Source organism: Wyeomyia smithii, chromosome 3, assembly GCF_029784165.1.
Source record: "Wyeomyia smithii strain HCP4-BCI-WySm-NY-G18 chromosome 3, ASM2978416v1, whole genome shotgun sequence".
Lineage (NCBI taxonomy): Eukaryota > Metazoa > Arthropoda > Insecta > Diptera > Culicidae > Wyeomyia > Wyeomyia smithii.
The window spans coordinates 99,638,290-99,664,025 of NC_073696.1; the positions used below are offsets into that span (position 1 = coordinate 99,638,290).

Sequence of the window (25,736 nt, forward strand, 5' to 3'; positions counted from 1 at the left end):
TTTATGGCTGACTGATTCTAGTTCATTCCTTTGAGTCGGTCTGATTGCTTGTGTATGTGGAGGAAACAAAGTTTTATGTGTGCTTTACAATTCTGAAGTTTTATTCAAGTGTTTTACGAAGAAGCGAGCAATGTCTTACGAGGAAGTTCATAAGATCGATTTAGTGAGTTTGTTCATACAACCTCGAACAGAGAATGTTATAAATGATTGAATTGAATTGATCAAGCACCGTTTTAAAACAGTTTTTTATAAACAATACCATAGAAAACTGTATCAACATTTGCTGGCTCTACAATCAAGATTTGCTAATTCGTTTCGTCTTCAGTAGTTTTGTTTGAATTGAATAGTTTTACAACTTTTCTGAAGAAACCATATCTCTTGAATGCTCATATCAAAAATTAGATTCGTGCGCCATCTCTGCGGACAAATCGCGAACTAACTCTCAAAGCCATAAGAAGCGTTTTACTATTATGTGCATCTTTGCTGAAAACAGTAATCGTTTATCTCGTTCCACTAACGAGTTATTTACGTTCATATGAAAACACAAGACATTTGCCTCAGTTTACGTGGTTTATAGACAGCCCCTGGTCAGTACAAAACTTTTCTTATATGTCATAATCATTTGCAGTGGAAAACCAACAATTTGGCACAAAAAAATGAATTTTGGCCGGAAATTTCAATTTTTCGACCATTGTGCAATGGTCAAATATTTGACCTTCTGATTCTGACATAATGGTTAAATTTATTTGACATCATGGTTGTTGTTTGCCCCATGTAAAAATTGGAGAGTGACAAATAATTATCTTTGACCAAATTTTTATCTGTCAAAGAGTGACAAATATTTGACGCTTGGTCAAAGAGTGTACTACAGGCTTAAGACTTATGTTCACTATCTTTCTCTCTGCCCGTCTGCGATTCTATCCATATCTAGTAAAAAAGGCAACACAGTATTGGCTGCGTATCATCCGAACGAAGGTGTAATCCTGCGCATTTTTTTGTTTCGACAGTAATCATTTGTTGATGTATCTTCTTCTCTGTCACTCCTATATACTTCGCTTTGGAGTCAAAATGAATAACAATTCACTTCTCGTCACTGTGTGCGTGCGGTGTCGAGCTGCAGGTGACTTGTCTCGTGTCGTTATGCTTTCTTCGTGTATAGGTGAAATTCGCCCTCTCCTTTTCAATCGACTTGGGCGAAATTGCCGCAAGCTATCATCATTCGGTTTCAGCTTCAGTGCTGCAGTCCGATTCGAGATCCAGTTGGAAGGAGTTGTTGAGTGTTTAAATTGAAGTGTTCGCCCAGTTTTCATTAGGCAAGAAATGTTATTTTCGGGTTTGATGTGCCAGCAAGGAACTTAACACCTAAATAGAGGCTATTTTTCGGAGAACATTGGCTGTTCATTTGAGATATCTAACAAAATAGTGCTTCAAACAACAGTAAAACTAGGTTTGTGAACACCGCACCCACATGCAAAGAAAAAGAACGTGTTGAAAGGCAGGCGAAAAACTGCCGTACGGTATTCTTGTGCACAGTGGACTGTTGCGAAGAATTGTTATTTTCGAAAGGTTAAAGTTAGAGCCAAACGTTTGTCTAGTATGCACCGATAAATTGTGAAATTTGTAAACAAAAAAGTATCTACATTGAATTTCTGTATACTGAAATGTTTGTAAATTATTTTAAGTATCATTTTATCTAGAAAAAATCTTCGGAAACGTTAACTTGTACACTCAAAAAGTACTTGAAATGATATTCTCTTCATCAAGTATAAAGCCGTAAATCATAGAAGAGAATACTTGTTAGAACAATTTGCGTAGATGAATTCATTATTATGTGCAATGAAATATGTTAATATGTGAAATTTGCGGAAATATCAACAGTATTATTTGAAACAGAAAATTCATCAAAAAATAGTCCAGGTTTTTTTTGCCACGTTCAAGTTTGAACGAAATAAGTCGTAAGTCGCGTAAGGAATATAGTGTGACTTCTGTCTACTTCCAGTACGACTAAACATAAAAAGCTGATAACGAACGACCTTGTCTTCATTCTTCTTTTGCCTATTCAATAGATATGATATGACATTGTCTAAAATTGAATTACGTCACAAATAAAAAGCAAATTGGTAACAATATAAAAATCAGCATTCTGCAATTTTTTTTTTTTTCAATCATTAAAACTACGTGTGTGAAACTTTGATAGATTGTTTGCTCCAATGACGCTAATTAAGCCGTGGACATACTGGCGCGGCCTGTACTGTGAAGGCGGCTCATTCTGCCGCAGGTTAATATTTAGTTCTACTTATGGCTGTACATTAACCCACAGCAAGGTAAGCCGTCTTCACAGCGCAGGCCGCATCAGTATGTCAACGGCCTTAGAGTAGCAATTCGAGCTTTGAAGCTGAGATTTTTACGCTCAAAATCGTCAAGTGAAAAGAAATCCAACCTTAATGTTTTCAGGAAAAACACCGCTCAAGTGTAACTATTTTCTGCACAGTTGAAAACAAAATTTGTTATACCAACTTCGAGGGTTTAGAAAAAAAAAAACGTGCGGCTTCAATCTTACTAACGGATTTTAAATGCACTCGATATGCACTTTTATTTTCGTCCATAAGGGATGCGTTACGTATAAAAAAAATATTATTCCGAGAAACCGTGCAAAAAAAGAATCGGCTGCCTAAATTGCATTGAACGGGGGATTCGTCTTGTGTAAAGAAAAAAAAAAAAATTGGGTTATTTCGGGTGTGTAAAAACGGTCGTGCAAAAAGAGAATCCGGTGTAATGTGGAAAAATCGAAATTAATTCACATGAAAAGAGCGTCAAAAAATACAACGTAATGTTTTATTCTCTTCTATAAATCAGTACTGTTCAAAACGCTTTTCAACAACTTATTTAGAAAATTGCAAACCATGTTGACGTACAAATATTATTTACATGAATTTGCAAGGTTACACAGGACACTGGTACGGCAACTAGTTTGTAAAATTTACATCATGCCTCTAGTTTGCCCAAAATGTTCAAAACACTGACCCTATGAAGCAATTCCATAACTCCTACCACCCAGTGCACAAAAATACTAACTTCATTTACTACTGCAGTGGTACAATAATACTTACTTTATGAATGGTAGAATATTTGATATAGGTACAATAAATGTTAATGAGATCCCAATTTTAAAAAGTATAAAACAAGTTGAATTAGTATCCCCGCAGCCCACTGTGCACACTGCGTTACGATTCTCAGGAGGGTACTGTTGATTTGTCATCACTTTACGACAGTGGTATTAGTTCGGCTTTGGTTGATGGCATTCAACGTTACTGCACTACTACTTCTGCAGGGTGAAGAGCGAAATTGAAGGAAGTTTTTTTAATTTCATATTAGAATCGAGCGCGCTGTTGCGGTGGTAGCGTAATTTGTGCACATATACACACACGTAAACTCGAACGCACGCATACAGCTTAGGGAGAAGAAGACGTCGACAAAGCAAAAGTGACAGCTCTGCGGACGACGTCGGATTGGCACCTCCAGGAGAGTGAAGTTGTAAGCAACATTTTTTTCCAGTTTAGCTCGCCATAGAGTTAGAAATTGTGTGAAAAAAGTGGTGAAAGTTTGATGATAAATTTAGTTGCAGTTTCCTGTACGGATTTAGTGTAATATTCAAACAAAAGTTTACCATACGCGATACTGCGGAAGGTAACTTTTGCCACTCGAGGATAATATTCGAGAACCGGAGCAACTTGATGATGTGAAAGGTTGGGCGAAGATTGCTGTGTCTTGCAGTTCACTAAAGTTATCAAAATAAAGTGTGTATTTTTACTGCGGAATAGTGTTGTTCATTTGACCAATAACAAGCGGCGCGTGATAGAGTGATCTGCGATTGTGAAGAAAACCTGTAATAGTTCAAGGAAAACTTCCATCGAAAGGAAATAAATTCAGTTAAAGAACGAGAAGCGCATTCATACGGCAGCGGATAAGGGGATAGGCGTGGTGAGAGACGGAACCATTGCTGATATCATTCTTCAAGACAAGCGACAAGCAAAACCTTGTGATATTCCGTCATCCATAGCCGTTCCACAGCCCAGGAGTGACATTCAAGTGAGTAATAATCATGTAGCATTTGTATCAATCGATGTCTCGATAGGTGGGTTATGTTGTTGTGGTGCCAGACGGTAGACTTAACATACGCTCATGCTCGGTGGAGGCTAATTTAGCATTCTGGAAGCAAGAGCGGTCCTTATGGGTGTTTAAAATCCATTCCGCCGGACAATGTTTATGAGCTGTTTCAATTTAGAAGCTTGCCTCAATAGAAACAGCGGTCATTGGAGCCAATTGCAATGCAAATGATTGAGAATATCACCACTGATTGACTTCGTACAGCCTTGTACGTACTGTTAAAAACGTTGGCTGAAAGATGAAATTCAATAGAAGGAATGTGAAAGTTCTTGTGTAAAAAAGAATTTTTGAAGTAGAATCTCAACACAAATAGCTTACAGAAAAGCTATAAACAAAAAAATAACGCATTCATCAATAATTTTGTTGAAAAAAGAACTGGCTTAACAGATTTTAAACTACGTGAAAGGAAACCGCGTTATTTGCAGTGTTTCAAAAGTCTCATGATATGCTCCGTATATCATCAGATGTATTTAGCGGTTGTGTCACATTTCCCCGAAAGTCATTTTCCCGAAACACAACTTCCCGAATGTACTGTTTCCCCGAATGTACCACTTCCCCGAAATTCATTTCCCCGAATTTTGGTTTCCCGAATGTACCATTTCCCCGAGTTTCGATTTCCCGAATGTACCGTTTTCCCGAATTTCGATTCCCCGAATGTAACATTTCCCCGAAATTTGATTCTTCGAGTGTGAATTTTCTCCGAAATTTATTCCCCGAAAGCGCGTTCTAAGCAATACTAGGATTTTCCCCCAAGAAATTCGGTTTATTGTTTCACGATGCAGGTGCGAAATGATAAGTAACTAATTAATCACGCTTTCTTATAGGTCATAAAATTTTCGTAATACACTAAGGTCGCTTTTCACGCGGTTTTTTACGCGGCTATTTTTACGCGTATTCCGGATTTTACGCGGTTTTTTACGTATTTTTCACGCGGCACGTGTTCCCCGCGTAAAAAGCGACTTTGGTATATAAGACATTTGCGCGATTCTATCGATGCGAGGTCATCGCGTGACCATCTACCCAACCAAAACCATACAACAAATGTTAACGAATTAATTCATGACAAAACCGCGCAGCGAAGGTCGCGCGTCCCCAGAGTTAATTTATGGGTATGAGAGCAAAAATTCATGTATGTATCTACTTCAAACTTCTTAGCGTTTTGTATGCTCAAACGAATTTGAATTCTATAACTACAAAAATAACGAAAGTTTAAATCTTGTGTTTTTTTATAAAATTATCCAAAGATTCGTATTTCCCTACTCATAGGTATGCTCGTACCCATAGGTGTATACCTGATGCGGCTTTGCCGCATAATCGAGGGCAAGGGACTGTGGCGGCCCCCAAGGCCGGCACTGCTCCCGCAGCCCGAGCCGGCCGCCGACCCGCCGTCGGAAGCGGCGGCCACGTGCACTTGAACAACTGATCTGTTGGATTTCCTAGGTCTATTCCAAACATAGAGGTGATCCCCTAGTTTACGTCCGAACGAGCGGTAGCGAGTAAGGACAGCATTCACCCCGGACAATCGAGTTGGCCAAAGGCCACGAGTGTGTTGCATCATATGTAGTTTTTACTGTAAACTTATTTAAATGTAGAAATTGAGCTATTGAAAGTTTTCATAGACCGGAAGATAAAAATAGGGAAAACGGATCACTAAAAATCGCGATGTCTCATTTATTCAAATAAATATCAGAAACTTCAAGAGTTCCGCCCGGGAAGTTGATTTTTCAACTTTTACTGAATTTGAGTCAGTTTTAAAGTTGTTATTGTCTCTGAAATTTAGGCCAACATGTTTTTAAATAAACATATCTTTAAGAATATTGCATCGATTTTGATGAAATTTTCACAGCAGATGCATCCTAAGTTGTAGTTTCTAAAAATATGTTTGTTTGGACAAAAAAAATATTTTTTTAATAGTAACTATTTGAAAAAATATGTTAAAAAACAATGTTCTGGGGCACTGAAAAATCTGAAAAAAAAAACCAAGTATTTTCGACCAAATTTCGAAACTGTCCTGGAATTTTCGAGTTGGTGATAGTTTTTGTTCAAAAGTTCAAAGTTGGTGCCGCCACGCATTTTCAAGCGAGAAACGCCCCTAAACCCACCTTTCTTCAGTTTTCGTATCAAAATATGCAGCATATTTACCAAAAGCAATAGTATGGGCGCTCTTAATCCGCTGGTGCGTTTTATACGGTAGTCCTTTAACTAAATTTTGCATTGTTTTTTAGTAAAGTGTGTAGATAGACTTGCGAGTTGTTTGGGCCATAAAGTTTATTGTTTTCGTCGTTAAATCGGGTAACAGACTAAGCATATTTTGACCGTTCTGCGGCTTGAAATTATTTCCATCAAACTCAGTTTACAAACCTCACAGAAGGAAAACAAATTACAGTAAAACGTTTCTGTTGTAGTTTCCGGAAAAATAGTACATAGGCGTCGTACACAAATTACGTAACGCTAAAAATCTAGATTTCAGACCCCCTTCTCCTCTTATGTAACGACAGGTAACGTTCGACATGACTCCCCCATCTAAAATTACGTAGCGCTGATCAGGCTGACCCCCCTCTGAAATTTTGAATTTCGAGCAAACATCACAATGACGTAACTGTTTTTACTACCCCCTCCCCCCTACGTAACAATAAGTAATGCAGACTCAACCCCTCTCCCCCCCTTCATGCGTTACGTAATTTGTGTACGACGTCAGAAACATTCTCTGGGAAAATAATACATTCGGAAAATGATACATTATTTTTCGGGGAAATGTTACATTCGGGGAATCGTTTTTCGGGGAAATTTTTTCGGGAAAGTGTTGCATTCGGGAAAATAATTTTCGGGGAATTGGTATATTCGGGAGAAAATCTTTCGGGGAAATGATCTTCGGGGAATCGGTACATTCGGAGACATATCTTTCGGGAAAATGGGTTTCGGGATAATGGTTTTCGGGGAATTGTTATACAATCAATACTACGTGAATAATTGCTACAATGTAGCACCACACCTTTGAGCGTCTAAAATCTACATGCTTGTGTTATCAAAAGTAAAAAAAAAAACAGTTTGGAAAATGCTGTCTTCTTACAAGAGGCCGTCGCTTTCACCGTGTGGTTGGCAGTTGAATCGTCCTGCGGATACCTCAACGACTTCGAGTAGCATCAATTCCATACCCTCGATTATAGTTTAAGTCACACCTTTCTAGCTTGGTTGATGAACATTAACGAAAGTATTCAGCTTCTTGCCTTTTAGTCTAAAAAATTTTCAGTCCATGTGTAATTGTTACAATGAATGTTATCATTATTGAATATCTTAATCGTCCTGATCTTGTACATATTCTTAATACCCAGAGTCGGATTCTTCGTCGGACCACTAGCAGCTTAATATTCTTCGTCATTTTTACAATCCGCTTGATCGCCACGGATTTTTTTAGAATAAAACTTACTCAATTACGCAATTTATTTGTATTTTTCCTGTAAAAACCTAAAAATCACAGCAGCAAAATAGAAAACTGTTTGTGGTGGGTTAACTGTATCTGATTTCGCCCATTCGAATGTATAGGAAACCAAACAAATAAATCAAAAACTATCACTGATCTTATTTTTATCTTTACTATCATTTATTTGGGAATATTCGAGATGTTCAGATTTGATTTTCGAATTTGATGATTATTTTCAACTTGCGAATAAAATATGAATTACTTCAATACTAATCTTTCTGTGGATACGATTGCAGGATATACAGTTTATACGATGCCTTGCTGTTGTATTTAAGTATATACGTGAGAGATACGTGAGAGAAATATCTGTCTCAAAAATTTTTGCACTCATTAGATAAAGCCACTTAAAAACTGTACAACGATAAGATTAGCTAACCTTATCCGAACCCCGCCTCAAAGTCAGGCCCGGATTTGAGGGGGGGGGCAAAGGGGGCAAATGCCCCGGGCCTCCCGATTCAAGGGGCCCCCCTAGCCCTTAGGCGACCTTTTTTTTTTTTTTGCTCGTCACCTTTCAGAACGTTACCTCTAAATGTTTTTAGAAAAGAGGGCCTCACAAACAAATTTGCCCCGGGCCCCCACCGTCTAAATCCGGCCCTGCTCAAAGTAGCATTTCATTCAAACCAACCGGCTGCTCCCTTCCCTTGGGATGTTGCGCTCTTCGGAATGCATTAGCGTAATTCACAAAGTTGTTCCCTTCACATGACATGAGCAACCCTCCCGTATTCCACCAGCTGATTCGTTAAGCATGCCAAAAAGAATTTCACACCGTTCCGCTACCGGGGGGAAATTACACCCAATGAACGTATTCATCGTCGATGAAAAACTTTGGACTTCTGTTGCTTCCCCCAATTGCTGAAAGTTGTTATAAAACCGATGACGTTACAAACGAAACAAAAAAATCGAACGCAAAGGGATGATTCCGTTCTGCAGAGGGAACGCGAGATGGTCAGTGGGTGGTATAGGGAAGACAATTATACGCCCATCCCGGCTCCCCGTGCATCACAGCAAACAAGAACTGAGATGTTGACACTCACACAAACACACGCAAATCTGAAACCAGAGGAGGTTTCACATCTTGTTTGTTTGGTGGCATAGGGCAATTGTTGTTATATCAAGACAATTCCGCGGATCCTCGGGCGACATCTTGCATTTCGCGAATTAAAATACGTTTTGGCTTCGGTCTTCCTATCCCCGTGAAGGTTTTTTATTTCTCGAGCTACCGAGGTTTAAGGAGTGGTTCTGTTGGTGTGTTTCGCAAGTCCATTTTTTGTTTGCATGCGCAGCCGACAGCACCAGAGAGTACCTTTAACCGGCGGAAGTCAAATATCGATTTCTTGGTGCTTGCCCTTTACAAATCTGTCTCACACTACACGTTCACTGCATCCAGTGAGATTAGTAAGTAGGTACAACGTGACTTTTGTTGATTGATGGTGGCGGTTTTTTATAGATTACCGCTGCTGCTGGTTGTTAGAGCATTTGAAGATTTCTAGGCTGTTCCTGTAATTAGTTTTCTAATAAAGTATCAGCACCTCGGCATATGTTCGAGAAAAATTATTCATAAAGCAAATTCAATTTTTTTTTTTCTGTAAGTTTTGTACTAGGTCATACAACATCTTCATTTTTCATGCTGGGACACATTTTGTAAAAAATGAACAGCCTCCGACGTTACCTCAGATATCAAACGGTAGTCATTCTTTTAGCACATAATAAATTGCATTTTTTTATATATCTAATCATATATAACGTAAGGTGGCACAATGTTGTAATACGATATGCATATTTGAACTTTTTTGACTGTTTTGTTTTCTACACTGGATATGTATCCCAATCATCTAGATGCGTTAAATGGATGAAATGTAGAATAATTTTGTAATACGCTAATTATACAGGATGATCGGTTACTTGTTGAGAATATTTCGGGGGTTATTTTTGTTTTTTTTTAGCGAAATAAAATGAAAATTTAGTGCTCATTCGATGTTCATTAAATACCATAACGCCGAATTTAATGTCCTTCCTTTTTTTTATAAAATGCTCTGTTCTGTTAGCTCAATAGCTAGCAGAACAAGATACGATAATATCATTTTTAGCCAACAAACAATTATATAACGACCAAAATAATTAAATGCTTTGAAAAAAAAAACTGGTTTTCGTGATAGTTTAATTAATTTTTCTGAATTTAAAACAAAATATATTTCTGCATGCAAAGCTTCAATTTTTATGTGGGACTACGTCTTTCTTCGCTTTACTGGGATATAGTCTGCAAAAACCGTGTAACGTTTTTTGATAGCGGAATGGAAGTTTACAATTGCTAATAGCTCTCATATAACAGTCCCGAAATCAATAATTAATATGTCGTTAAAAAGCTAATATATACAAAATTTTTATACCACGATAATTATCCCCACCATTTCCTGATTACATGATGAAAATCACGGAAAAGTTTCAAGGGTTTATATCACTCATATTTAACGGAACGCAAACAATGTTCGTTTTAAAAACGTGTGTGCTGATTCTATTCGTGTCACTTCTGAAGTTGTGTTGCTTTCTCTTGAGCTAAAAAGGTAATTTGCGTTTCGCTGACACAGACATCAGAAAGGCTGACTAATAAAATGATAACTAGTAAATTTTAATTTGCTAGCAATACCAGTCAAATAGCATCACATTTGGCCAAAATTTTCACATCGCCCGATGATAAATAACATCAACATCTTAATTCTATGGGATTTCCTTACAGTTCCACGTATTATTGTTGGCAGATGTTTGTGCAACATTTATTGCAAGTTTCGTGAGTATACAGTACATTTATTGCAAGAAAAAGTGAGTATTAAAAATTTTAAAAAATGCTCATAAAAAACCTGGATTTCTTTTTCATTTAGAAATTTTGTTGAAATATTGTCATCAGAAAACTATCAGAAAATATTTGATACAAAAAGATGCCAATCAAATGCTTCCATACGCAACTAGTTTAATTAAATACTGGGTGGTCAGAGAACCGATAATCCGAAGATGAACCGAGAAAAACCGGGTAGTTTAATGTGTTGGATTTAAACGTTAATTTTCGGTAACTGTATGCTTGGGATCAAGTTTTACGCACTATACATTTTATGACTCAAGGTTCCAGGAACCTTATAGTTGGTCTCGAGATAAGATTCTGGTATAACAAGTCAGTCGTCATGTGTTCGCATCTGGGCTGGGAGAGACGACCGTTAAGTTTTTTTTTTTTTTTTTTTTTTTTTTAAGGGGGGATTTGTTAGTAGCTTAAGTATTTATGATAAATATTAGTAAATAATGAGTATGTGTGTCCAATCACAAATGGTGACTTCTCAACACTGTTAGAAATTTGTAATTTTAATTGTTAGGATTTGTTTGCTTTCGCAATTAGGACTTATCATTCGTAGGGATTTAAACCTACTTGTCAGAAAAGGGGAAGTAAACTTACAACTAACTTAATTGCTAACTTATTGGCTATAAAGAGAGCTTATCGTAGCAATTGAGGATTGCAACGATTTTTGTCGAAAATTGTTAATAATTTTATTTGACATAGCTTCTAATGGTTCAACACCAGTAAGTCTATGTAATTCGAGTGTACCAAACCAAGGAGGACGCTTCAAAATCATTTTCAGAATTTTATTCTGAATCCTTTGGAGCGTTTTCTTCCTTGTTGAACAGCAACTTGACCAGATCGGTACAGCATAAAGCATTGCTGGTCTAAAAATTTGTTTGTAAATCAAAAGTTTGTTCTTTAAACAAAGTTTAGAATTCCTGTTAATGAGAGGATATAAACATCTCGTATATTTGATGCACTTGGCTTGTATACTCTCAATGTGCTCTTTGAAAATAAGTTTTTTATCATAAATTAGTCCCAAGTACTTAACCTTGTCGGACCAACTTAAAATAACCCCATTCATCTTGACAACGTGATTATTGTTTGGCTTGAGGAAAGAAGCCCTAGGCTTATGCGGAAAAATTATCATTTGAGTTTTAGAAGCATTGGGAGAGATTTTCCACTTTTGCAAGTAGGAAGAAAAAATATCTAAACTTTTCTGCAATCGACTGCATATGACACGAAGACTTTTTCCTTTTACGGAAATGCTTGTGTCATCGCAGAACAATGACTTTGTGCATCCTGGAGGCAAATCAGGAAGATCTGAAGTGAATATGTTGTACAGGACTGGACCCAAGACTGAACCTTGAGGCACACCTGCTCTGACAGGAGATCTATCAGATTTTGAATTCTGATAGACAACCTGCAGAGTTCGATCAGTAAGATAATTTTTTAAAATTTTGATTAGGAAAATTGGAAAATTAAAAGTTTGCAATTTCGCAATCAAACCTTTATGCCAAACACTGTCGAATGCTTTTTCTATGTCTAAAAGAGCAGCTCCAGTGGAATAACCTTCAGATTTGTTAGCTCGTATCATATTAGTAACTCTGAGCAATTGATGAGTTGTGGAATGCCCATGGCGAAATCCAAACTGTTCATTTGCAAAAATTGAATTTTCGTTGATGTGTGACATCATTCTGTTAAGAATAATTCTCTCAAACAGTTTACTTATTGAAGAAAGCAAACTGATTGGTCGATAACTTGAAACTTCAGCTGGGTTCTTATCCGGTTTTAAAATGGGAGTAATTTTTGCATTTTTCCATAATTTGGGAAAATATGCAATTTTGAAGCAGCAATTGAAAATTTTCACTAAAAAATCCATTGTGCTCTCAGGGAGATGTTTGATTAGTATATTAAAGATTCCATCGTCACCAGGTGCTTTCATATTTTTGAAATTTTTAATAATTGATTTAATCTCATTCAAGTTAGTTTCAATTATTTCTGCAGGTAAAAGATTCTGGGAAGAAATTAAATCAAATTGACGTGTGACTTATTTTCAATTGGACTCACAAAATTCAAATTTGAGTTATGAACACTCTCAAACTGCTGAGCAAGTCTTTGAGCCTTTTGTTCATTGGATACAACAAAACGTTCACCATCTTTTAAAACTGGAAAAACTGGGCTTTGAAGGTTTCTTAAGAATCTTCGACAGCTTCCAAAATGGTTTTGAATATGGTTTAAATTTTTCAACTTTAGTCTCAAAATTTTGATTTCTCAGAAGAGTAAATCTATGTTTAATCTCTTTCTGTAAATCTTTATAAATAGTTTTAAAAACAGGGTCACGAGAACGTTGATATTGACGTCTGCGGACATTTTTCAAACGAATTAGAAGTTGAAGATTTTCGTCAGTTATTGGTGAATCAAATTTCACTTGAGCCTTTGGAAAAGAATAATTCCTGGCATCAACAATTGCACATTTTAATGCTTCCAAAGCGGAATCAATATTCACTTCGTTTTGCAAATCAAGCTCATTATTGAAATTTCTCTCAATATGAGTTTTGTATCTTTCCCAATTAGCCTTGTTTTAATTAAAAACAGAGCTCATAGGGTTTGAAACTGATTCATGTGATAAAGAAAAAGTTATTGGAAGATGATCAGAATCAAAGTCAGCATGTGTGATCAAATGACTACATACATGACTTTGATCTGTTAGCACCAAATCAATTGTTGAAGGGTTTCTTACAGAAGAAAAGCATGTAGGACTATTCGGAGACAAAATAGAATAGTATCCTGAAGAACAATCATTGAATAAAATTCTGCCATTGGAATTACTTTGAGAATTATTCCATGAACGATGTTTAGCGTTAAAATCGCCGATTATAAAAAATTTCGAACGATTTCTGGTGAGTTTTTGTAAATCACATTTAAAATAATTTTTGTGCTCGGGTGTGCATTGAAATGGTAAATATGCTGCGGCAATAAATAAAATCCCAAGTTCAGTTTGAACTTCAATTCCCAAAGTTTCAATAACTTTCGTCTCAAGATGGGGAAGAGCACGATGTTTGATTCGGCGATGAATAACAATTGCAACTCCACCGCCGGAACCCTGAATCCTATCATATCTATGAACCACGTAATTGGGATCATATTTTAATTTTATGTTAGGTTTCAAAAATGTTTCAGTAATAATTGCAATATGCACATTATTTACTGTAAAAAAATTAAAAAGCTCATTCTCATTGGCCTTCAATGAGCGAGCATTCCAATTTGATATTTTAATTGTTTTATTTAAAATCATTGCCAAATTTTAAATTAGAAACAATTTTAATAGTAAAATTTGTGCCTATTTGAATGGCTTCAAACATTGATTTTGCCTGCAACATGGCGTTCATAAGATCGAACATTGCCTGTTGCGAAAAAGAAAGTTTACCTCCCGTAATAGGCCTCAGGCAGTTGACATTAGAAAAAATATTTTCGGCAGCAATATTAGCTGGAGTAATAGGTGTACAATTATTTTCTAGCGTGTTTTGCTTACCCATATTAACGGTCATTTTCGAACTACCAACACTAGGCGGTATAATGTTCGAACTACCTGTAACCTGTGCATAAGTTAAACGGGTATGCAAAGGAGTAGGTAAACTATGCGTCACTGGTACGCTTGGAGAATTTTGTTTTGAATTTTGTTTACCTTGCCTTGCCTTAACAATTGCTAAACGGGCTGGGCATTGATAAAAATTCGACATATGGTTGCCGTTACAATTCGCACAGCGAAAATTTTTACTCTCTTTCACAGGACATGTGTTCTTTTTGTGAGAAGAGTCTCCACTAATGAGGCATTTTTGGTCCATGTTACGGAACTTTGAACCATAGCCATAACGTTGGCAAACACGGCATTGGGTGATACGCTTTTCACCTCCGCCAAACTTTCGATATAATTCCCATTTTACACGCACGTTATATAAAGCATGTGCTTTTTCAAAAAAATTTAAGTTATTAACCTCACTGCGGTTAAAATGAATTAAATAATTTACAAGGGAAATTCCAGTTCGCTGACTGTTTTCGCCTCGTGATTTTTGTTTTATCAGAATTACTTGGGTAGGGGCTATACCAAGTAATTCTGTCAAAGTAATTTTGATCTCATCAACGGTTTGATCGTTGGTGAGACCTTTCAATACGACCTTGAACGGCTTGGCGCTCTTCGTATCATATGTAAAAAAATTATTCCAATTCCAATCTTTCTATGTTCGGGCCAGTAAACGGCATTCGCCTCTTCGGCCAATTTGATAAGTAACTTTGACGTCGGAGAGAAACGTAGAAAGTTCTCTTTTAAAAATATTAAATTCAGAAGCAATAGTTACCACAATAGGTGGAACTTTCTCCTTTTTTACAGAAATTTCACTTTGAATAGTTTTACTTTCTACCATTTCAATTTCGCCGGCTTCTTGCTCAGGCAGAATATCATATAAATTTTCACTACATAAGCTAGTTTCGAAAGAGATGCCTCTTTTTTCCTCCCCGTAGCGATGCGTGGTTTCTTTTTTCGTCCTGCCATTTCAGGTGATACGAAAAAAGTTCAAAAATAATATCAAATTGCAAGTATTGAGAAAGAAAGAAATAGGTAGTCTTGAGAAAGACTGATGTAAGTTAACTTCCAGGTAATCTTTAAAAGACACACTGACAAAACACAAACTTTGAAGCTATAGGCAGTCAAAGACCAGTCCACAAGCAACCGAAAATACGTCTGATCTGTCGGGCAGCTCAAGACGCACTGAATGTGAATGGTTTTTCTCCAATTTGTCTTTCTGCTCATTCGGCATATAGTGAGTGCCGATCAAACGTCAAAACAATTAGAACTTTACAGGGCCAACGTCTGATGACATTCTTGTCGGTGTGTGTTTGTATGTACCGAATTATTCAAAATTCGTGAAAAATATTCTTTTAAAAACAAGATTAAAATCTTAGGTTCCAAATCACTAACAGAAACTAGTATGGGCCAGGAAAGTCTATGACTTCAAATTGCTAAAATATATTCTGAAAGTCAGAAAAGCCAAGAATGATTATAAGCAGGCTTTATATATTGAACTTAAAATGGATGAAAACTGAATTAAGAAATAAATATCTAAAACATATAATTGTAACGAAGGTGTCGCACATTGCAACGTTCCATAGACAAAAATCCAAAAAGTGGATTTCTTATTGAACCAATTTTATATTGGTATTGGTATTTTATATTGGTTGTTATAAAGTTACGTAATTATCTAGAGGGGGTCCTGACTTTGTGACGAAATGCTACGATGGGGGAGGAGGGGGTCAAAAAAACCAAAAAAAAAAGCTACGTCATTTATGGATGTTCCCTAAGTGTCGGAGCAGTTCAAACCGCATTGCGGAAGTATTGTGAAGAGTGCACATTTACTGATGCCCCAAGACGTAGTAGAAAACCCGGGCCTGTTGATCCCACAATGGACAAAAAGGTTAAGGAATACTACAAGAGGCATCCTTCAGTATCAGTACGAGATGTGGCGAGAAAGCTTGGAACCTCGGCGAGTAACGTTATGCGTGCCAAGGGAAGAATGGGTCTGCAGACCCGTCGGAAGCAGAAGCAGCCAAAACGAAATCCAAAACAAGCTGAATCTGTGAAACCGAGAGCTCGGAAGCTTTATGACAAACTTCTGACCAAAAAAATGGGGTGTGTTATCATGGATGACGGAACCTACATAAAACTGGACTATAAGACTCTGCCAGGACCGCAATTTTATACATCACCGAAGGGAAAGGATGTCCCTGGACCAGTGAAAGCCATTTACACCGGAAAAATTCGGCAAGAAGGTAATGGTTTGGCAGGCCATTTGTGAATGTGGGAAAATATTTCGTCCATTTATTACGAATGACACAATGAATGGTAAAATTTACGTGAAAGAGTGTTTGCAGAAAAGGTTGTTACCCATGGTTAAGCAGCATAACAATCCTCCAATCTTTTGGCCCGATCTTGCTTCCTGCCATTACTCTAAGGATGCACTAGGGTGGTATAAAACAAATAATGTCACATGTGTCCCAAAGGAGATGAATCCTCCAAACTGCCCTGAAATTCGCCCTATTGAAACTTTTTGGGCTTTGACCAAGGCAAAGTTGAGGAAATATGTCAAACCAGCGGACAATGTTGAAAAGTTTAAAAAAGATTGGCTTAAAGTGGTAAAATGGTCGGAGAACACACTGTGCAAAAGCTTATGAGTAGTGTTAAGAGAAAAGTTAGAGAACTCGCGTATCCTACGAAAAATAATCCCAACTAGAATTGAAACTGGAAAGAAAACACTTATTATCTATATTTCAGAATAAAGTGACCCAAAAAATCCTGTATTTTTTTTTTTTTATTCAAGAAAGAAGCTGTATTTATAATTTTCGGAACAGTCTATATGAAACGCATCTACTGTGAAGTGGTTTCAACTATTCAAGTGACACGTTATTTTTAAAAAAATTCTTAGTTTTCAAATTAATTTTTTAATATACTCTATATCTTTTTAAGTTAAAACCAAAATGGCAACGGTAGAGGTATGTAACTACAACATTTCAAATATTACTATTGAGACATAACGTAGCGCCTGTGGAAGTTAAATGCTTTTTGGTCATGCTTCTTTATGCTTAGAGAAAAAAGATAAATTCAAATTAAAATCGTTCGTCAAAAAAAGTACCCAAAAGTACCTCTCTGAATTTCACTTTTTCCCCTTACTTGGAATATCCTTCAACCTTCGGAAGCGATTGCCATTGCTCAGGTTTACTCTTTCAACTGGAATTCGCGTTTTTGAATGATACCTCTGGAACCGAGAGTGAACAATTTATCGCACATCTGTCCCTTATTTCTATGTATAACACGTAATTTATGTGTAAAATACATAAAAGATGCCTGGATTAATGATGTCGAAATGTTTTGCAACAGTAAACCGTATATAAACATAATTAAAAGGGAATTAAATGAAAGTTACAATAGAAACTTATTGTTATGCCGTTAGGTCTCTTTTTCATCGCCTGGAAGTTATTTGAATATACTTTTTAAAGCTTTTTTCTCTGAATAGATAATATTCTTGAAAAATTATCTTTTCATGCTTCTGTAAGAAAAAATGGCGTTTGAAACATATTTGCAATTACGTATTTGACATTCATCAATTATGCAGATAGTAGCTCTCATCGGTACCAAACATTTTGCGTTTCACACCAATTAAAAAAAATACTAGAATGGCTGTTTTGATTTTTGTCCCGCGTTTCCATACATTCAACGCACTGTGCGTCGGCCTGGCGTAGTTGGAAACGTCTTCGCTAACCACGCTGGTAAACTGGATTCGACTACCAACGCCGACATAAGTGTCGATTGACGTGTGGTAGCGTGATCAACTCACAACCAACCCAAATTAGTCTAGATTCAATCCTAGCTAACACCGGGAGATTTTTTGAATAAATAATTTGAAATCAATGCAAAATTCTTGAAATAATATTCTTGAGGCTTGAGAATGCAGAACCTGACTCTAAATGATATCTTGAATTGCTTAAATTTTCCTTCAAAACCAAAAAGAAATTTTTGTAAATAAACCTGGAAACCTGAAACGTAAGGATGAGAAAGGATATCAAATTAGTTCTCCTGATATTACCAGGTCAATCTGAAACTGAGATTAGAAAAATCATTAACCCTCTTAACCCTCTGTGCCCAGTACCGCCTTTGCACGGTCTTCAGTTAAACCTCCAAAAGCTTCAATAAATACTTGAAAAATGTTTATAAAGATTCAAAGTGTTTTTTCGGAATCCGTCTAAAAACTAATTTGGACACTAGAGGGTTAAACATTTAGAGGCTATACAAATTTATAACAGAAAAAAAAAACTTTGAAAAGAAAAATGCTACAAACACATCCTTTTAAAAACCACAAAATTCAACTAGAAACCGAAACAAAACCAAACTTTGGATGATAGAAAATCACACAATTGTTCATAATGCAGCTCATGAACTAGAGATTGGAAAAATCAAAAATATGCACAACTATAAATATATAAATATATTAAATAAAAATATTTCAAAGGAGACAAATAACTTTAATAAAAATCTAATTTTACTATAAAATCTAAACAAGTTTCATACTGAGACCGGAGAGGCAAAAATTGTTTTAAAATAGTAATAAAATTGTAATAAAGCCTGTAAAAGATTAACAACCTCAAAATGAAATGAATTCCTAAACTGAGACTAGAGAAGGAAACGCGATATTCATCCAAATACGCATTTGAGTGCCAGAAAATAGGTAATAATGAGGCTAAGAAATGCAAAAAAGGGATTCCTGAATGAATTCAACATTGCCAGAAACAGACATCATTAAAGATCCAGGAAAGGCGGAAAATTATCTCTTTTCATGGTCAAAAAATTGACATGAATTATCTTTGAAACTTCAAAAAATAACTAGAATGTGTTCTCTATTCAACCAAAAAAGATTTTTACTGTTGGCGGGGAAAAGGAAAATTCGAATTTGTTAAGGTTGTTGCTAAGGTCAAATCAATTTGAAACACAGTTTGAAATTGGGGACAGGAAAATGAAGTCAAAAATGGAAAACATACAAATTTGGTTTAAATTTGTTCTTTAGTACTGTTATTTTATATATTATTTCTCAATTATCATATTAAATAACGAGTAAAATCCGCAATAAGACTTAAAAACAATTAATAAAATTTCTCAAGGTTTGAAATGATAGAAAATAGTTTGAAAAAATTGTCCTTCTGAAGCTCAGAAGCTGCCAAAATGATTCTGAATTAAATTCAACATTAATGAAAAAATATTGTTACCGTTTGGAAAAGCAGAAACTGACTATACTAAAAGCCGAAATCCTTAACCAGAAAGATCACAAATGCAAAAATATCATAGCGCTTTAGTTAAACAGTTTAGTTGAACCAGTAATAAATTTTTGAAATTCTGAAATTCTGAAAAGTGTTCTGAAAACATAAAGCACACATTGACTCTAAATTATATCTTGAGCTTGATTGCACGAATTGATGGAAATTTTGAGAAAATACATGGAACATTTTCCGGGATCTTCAGTGGTCCCGAAATGCCTCAAGTGTGCCCTATGTGTCTGGTTTAGGAAGAAGTCGAAAAATCATCAACAGCAAAATGATGTTGGCCGAACTAATTCGGTCCTTTTCCAGTTTTAAAATAAAATAACAACAATGAAATTAAAATTCTTACGAAACTTATTAGAAGTATTTAGTTGGCATCCGATAATATTTGAAGGATTCAGATTGTTTTGAGGGAAAATATTTAAAAAAAAAGTCGAAGTCAATATTTCCCGAAAATTTGTTGAAAAATCAATAAAATTATCATTGAAACCAAGTTTTTAGGATAGCATTTAACGAGCAATAAATTATTTTGCCCGTTATAGAACTGTTTGTTGACTGAAAAAGCTATTGTAGTATATTGTTCTGCCAGCTATTTCCTGAAACTAACAGAACAAAACATTTTTCTAAAAAATGACGGAGCATTAAACTCGCCGTTATGCCATTTAATGAACTTTGAATATGCACTAAATTTTCATGCTATAAACTATTTGTTCCGCTGACTTTGTACTTCCAGCTTTAGTGACATAGTCTAGACTACAAGGTTGCAAGACCTCAAGCAACTCAAGCTTGTTTGAAATATTTATGACCATCTCGTTTCTCAACCAATTTAATGATTTGCAGTTAGGTTCAACCTAAAACTTACATCTTGAAGGAATCTTTGATCAAGGATCCTTTTGCTTTCATTCGCATTTCTGTAATAGAAAAAGTATTTTTTATATATTTCAAAACAAAGCCAAATTATAGAGACAAAGACTTCACACAAATCTGCCTGCCATACGCTATTTCGCAAACGAAAAAGTGTAAGAACATAACCGTTCATTGTTGTTGGTGCACAGATGATACACAACATTGTTCCTACATTTTTCTGGTGAAGACTCTTGAACCCGTTTTTCGCGATGCTCTGGAATTCTAACAACAAACTGTTGATGTGTCATCCATCTTCCCAAGTGGTTCTGAAGATCGTAGTGGAGAAGCAAACTACTCGGGAGTATTCTTAAGAGTTCAACGGCAACCTACTTTGTACGTTCGTACGCTGACTCAACAAATTTAAATTAGTCTAAAGTAACTTTTGACCTTTATGGTTGGCAGTCGCAAACCAAATCATCCACCATCGGGGATGCCAATCACGTACCGAAACCCTGCAGGAGGAAACCAATCTTCATTCCGCACTCTACTGTTGGAATGCACGAGAGAAGATCTGTTTCTGATTCATGTGCTAATAGTTTCCAGTCCTAGTCGGTTGTGTAAGCATACATCGTCACTTGTGCTGAATGCAGAGAGTTCGCAGATCTACATATAGTGAAGGTATAGAAGGCCAAAACGCTAGTGTGCATAAATAAAATTCATTCCATGTGCATCCGGAGGGAAAATGTGTCTGTAGAGCATATCCATATAACAAGCGGTAATGGCATTCATAGCGGAAAGTGATTCACGAGAGTGAATGCCCTGATGATTTTCGGTGCCGCCCGGTCCGTCTCAAGTGGATGTTTGTTTATGGATTTTCAGCAACTTCCCTTTGGCGACTTGCCGCGCCGCTGCACCGTAATGCAACGGTTGGGATGCTCCGAAATCAATGTAGTATTTACACAAGTGACTGAGAGATCTTCGAAAGCGAAGTTCTCTGATGAATCGACACCCCGAACTGCAGCAAGACGTTAATTGCGTTGTTTTCAGTCAGGTGATCAGCTGACTTTGAATGGTAAAATAAAACAACAACCAAAACATTCCCGCTGGGACACACTATGCACGTACCTTCCATCAGCGAAACCATGATAAATGCATTCGAACAGCGCCTAATGCTCTGTGAATGTTCTGCTACTATAAACTATTTTTCACTGCGGTTTCGCTGCGCTTTCATTGTGCACCGGCATGCGTGTTATATTGTATGCCCTTTTCATCAGCCGGCGGAGGAATGGATTTGTTAGTTGCTCAGATTTAGCTAGCGAAGCCATACAGTAGTATCGGAATCACGGCGGGAGTTCTTCTCTGGTTTGAGGTTTATTGTTACCAGCACGTGGTCTTGGACGTGTTTGTTTTTAGATGTCACATCAATCGTCATTAAAATTATACTAACCGTTAAAATTGTTTTCATACGGTTGTCATTTCTGAAAGACCCATATCATTCTTGGTTCAGATACTGCAGAGCAATTCCATAAAAAATGTCCCAATTTTTATATTATTTTATTCGGCTGAAACTTTCCACAAATATTTCTATGGGCTAAACATGTCATTAATAGTTAATTGAAGTTGGAATAATAAAAAAAAGTGTTAACATTTTCTAATTTTTTTTTTTGTTCTTATTTCAGTGGAGCAATTTTACCAAAAATGTCCCAGTTTTAGTGAAGCTTAGGTACCTACTGACATTTTGCTGTGGAAACTTGACCTTTCTGTTCCTATTCTTTCTGATACTATTGATACTAACAGTCTCGTACCTCGAAACCAGGTGTTTTATAGTATATATTACTGGACTCTAAAATCTAAATGTAATTTTCCACTGTTTTTCAAGAATATTATTTTGAGCTTGCTTTTACTTTAGAGTAATAAATTTAAGAAGCATCAAAAGCATTAATTGCATCTCGAACCTAAATCAAAACGATTTATAAAAAAATTTATAAGACCGTTATACTCTCACTTTTTTCGTCATGACGAAAAGTAAGCGTTTGGGAGTCTCATTTCAAGTTTTCATTTCTCATACCAGATTCGTATTGTTTCTTTTAGGAAGCAAAAATTTAAAACATATCAATGGTAAACCAAATACAGCTCTAAAAAAAATTAAAGGAAAATTTACCTGAGAGAAATTATGAGGATTTATTTCATTGAAGACGGTTTGTCTATGCGGGTATTCCGTATCAAACATCGGACCGGACTTTTCGTGCGTCAATCTCAGGAAGTCGAAAACCATTGCAACAAATTATCGTATAGTGTATAATCAATGTTGTCATGGGAGTGCCAGTCCGAACGATCAGATCCATTGCTTGCTTGTGATCTATTTTTCCATCTATCTCTGCTCGTTAGCTCCAATAAACACATCATCATTTGACGGGCGGTTACCCGAGAGAAGGGACTGCAAAGTAAACAGCCACACCACAATTGTCAGATTTTATCAGTCGGATACGGGTTCGACTGCTATCGCAAACGCGCTCGATTGGTGGTGCTCTGTTTGACTAAATCATGACTCATTTCTTTGCAACCAGGCATGGCTAGGGGAAACGGTTCATTATGCTTCGGAAAGGGAGCTGAGCGAGCGTCCTGGTCTCCATTTCTTTTTAGAGGAGGGTAAGCATGGATTTTCTGCTACTGATAACGAGTACAAGCTGTAAAATGTATGTCTATTTTAAAAACGATACCGATAAGGCGTGGAATGGCAGATGAATGCGAATGTCGTACATGACCTTTTTGTGAACGGACGTTTGCTTGTCCCTACAATTGTGCTTTCTGATTTCAGTTGATAAGAGGCAATCAGTATCATCTCATTTTCGAATTGCCAATAAACGCTACAAAAATTTCTTTTGTAACGTGAGATGATACATAAGCAGAGATATGTAATCTCATGAATCAAGAATTGCACTTAAACCGGTCGGAATCTCTACGTACCTACCTTTTTTTTAAATTATACAATACATTTACTTTCGCCTCTACAATTGAATATGATTTAACGTCAACCGAATACATTAATTGGGGCAATCATTAAACTATTAGAAACCCAAAAACAAAAAGTGCCCGTAATTATTAAGTTGCACAACATTGATAATAATTATTCCAAGCCACCTTGCTTCATCGGAACAGTTTCCTATCACTGCGCCTGCATTGCATTACTTCACATACAAGCGCGCATCCCACGTAACGGCAACATTAGTAAGCTTATGAAGCCACGCAGAGCGTAAGAGAAGCAATGAAGATAGCCAGGAGAAAAAAAAACAAGAGCCGTGTGGGCCTGCCTGCCTGCCTGCCTGCCTGCCGCGAATCGGAGCCCGATTGCGATCTGGTTTGTTGATCTCGTTGCGCACCACGTTGCGCCTTGATTCCCATTCACTCGGCCACAACAACAACACACCAAAACGACGTCCAAATGGTGTCGCACAACCACCAAAGCGGATTTATAGTAGCCATTAGGCCATAAAACACGCGTTCGAGCGAGATGTTGTTGATGTTGTTGGGAGCCCGTTGCGAATAGTGAGTGGTGAAAACTTGTTCGTGCGTCGATTCACTTCGGCTAGGTTAAATCAGCCGCGAGAGTTAAGTGGTGTTCGGTGGTAGTCGTAGACTGGTACTAGGATTTTTTGCGACTGATTTCGGTAGTTGCTAATTGAGTTCAATCTGTTATCCTACAGATACTTTGATCGTACTCTGGGTATTATTAGATCAAAAGCCTATCATGAATAAATCAATAAAAAACAATAGAATATCACAACATATAGAATATCTGTCTTACAATAAGTTTTAGCGAACTAATAATATGTTAAATTATTTTATCTGATAAGACTTCTTATTTGAAATAGCTTATTTTAGTATAAATCAATCGATTCCGTTTCGTTTTTTTTTTTTTGTATCGCAAACTGAGTGTAATTTTATGAACAATAATAAAAAAGCAAAGCCTTGGTGCTACATTCCGTATCAGAACTCGACCTTCTGTTTTACTATACACAGACTTCGCAGCCGACTGTTAAGTGACAAAATTGCAGGGCTAGTGCTACGATCCTACTGACACTAACAGTCTTTCCCGAGCCGGGACTCGAACATACGACGACTGGCTTGTTAGGCCAGCATCGTACCTCGAGACCAGCTGAGAGAGTTAATGAATAATAATACTTCATCCAACTTTATGGAAAAACATGGCTTTGTTATCGAATGATATATATTTTATTTGTATATTTTGAGAAAACCTCCATTTGTTCTCTAAAATACATCCTATAGTCCCAATTCATGAATTAGTGATGCATGAAAATTCAACAACGACAGGGTGTTTGGAGAATCAACCTCACTATTCTCAACTTTACCACAAACAATATCTGTTGTATCTTGCGACGGCGTTCCGTGGTATCCAGATCTATGTATAAAACGGCAGCGGTCTTCCGTGGTATCCAGATCTATAAAACGACAGCAGAATATGAGGGCAGATTATCAACATTTATTTGACACGGCACAAGGTTGTGGCCAAGGTAGTTCTCAAAGACTTATACGTATGAATGTTACCCGCACACGTTTTAATCGCAAAATTTCAATACCGCGCGGTGACGATAAAAGTTTTGGATCGAGAGATACGCCAAGATTATTTATTTTATTTATTTGGCATTCCATCCTGACCACTTGATAAACAAAGTTTCTCCAATTCACTCGGGTATTGGCTGCTGCTCTTCAATCCCTGGGACACCGTGTACTCTCCGCGATATCTTGCTCCACCTGGTCTACCCATCTTGCTCGCTGCGTCCCTGGTCGCCTTCTTTCTGCCGGATTCGAGGCAAACACCATCTTCGCAGGGTAGTTGTCCGGCATTCTTGCAACGTGCCCTGCCAAGCGTATCCGTCCAGCTTTGGCCACCTTTTGAATACTGGGTTCGCCGTAGAGTTGCGCGAGCTCATGGTTCATCCTTCGCCTCCATATTCCGTTCTCCTGCACGCCGCCAAAGATCGTCCTTAGTAACCGTCGTTCGAAAACTCCGAGCACTCGCAGGTCCTCCTCGAACATTGTCCACGTTTCATGCCCGACAATGTCCATGTCATCAGCAAAGCAAGCGAATTGACTGGATTTGTTGAGAATCGTACTCCGCGTGTTGATGTCCGCTCGATTCATTACACCCTGTAGCGCAATATTGAATAGCAGGCAGGAGAGACCGTCACCCTGTCGAAGCCCCCTGCGGGATTCAAATGGACCCGACAATCCACCCGAAACCCGCACACAGCACTGCGTCCCATCCACCGTAGCCTTCATCAGTCTAATCAGCTTCCCCGGATCAGCTTCAGCCGTTTTCGTCCATGACCCTCCATAGCTCTTTTCGGTCGATAGTGCCATACGCGGCTTTGAAGTCGCTCCCATAGGCTCTGACGTCGATGATGTCTGAAAAGTGCCGACAGTCAATCAGAACGTGGTCGATCTGTGTTTCTGTCTGATTTGGTGACCTCCAGGTGTACTTGTGTAGGAGATTGTGCTGGAAGCAGGTACTACGCACGGCCATGTTCTTGGAGG

General features: G+C 37.2%; 1 protein-coding gene across 6 annotated transcripts in view; it reads left to right on the forward strand.

Moving 5' to 3' along the window:
• The first annotated feature begins 1,235 nt into the window (after positions 1–1,235).
• The window catches only part of LOC129729539 (actin-binding protein WASF3), a 58,212-nt gene continuing 33,711 nt past the window's right edge, over positions 1,236–25,736 (forward strand). Inside the window, exons 1-3 of one of the 6 annotated variants that reach the window (XM_055688173.1) lie at positions 1,236–1,447; positions 3,376–3,534; positions 3,620–4,089. The gene's annotated coding sequence lies outside the window, so the exon portion shown is untranslated. Of the gene's footprint in view, positions 1,448–3,375; positions 4,090–25,736 lie in introns of all 6 variants that reach the window. The other 5 variants (XM_055688171.1, XM_055688172.1, XM_055688174.1 and 2 more) reach the window with 5 other exon arrangements.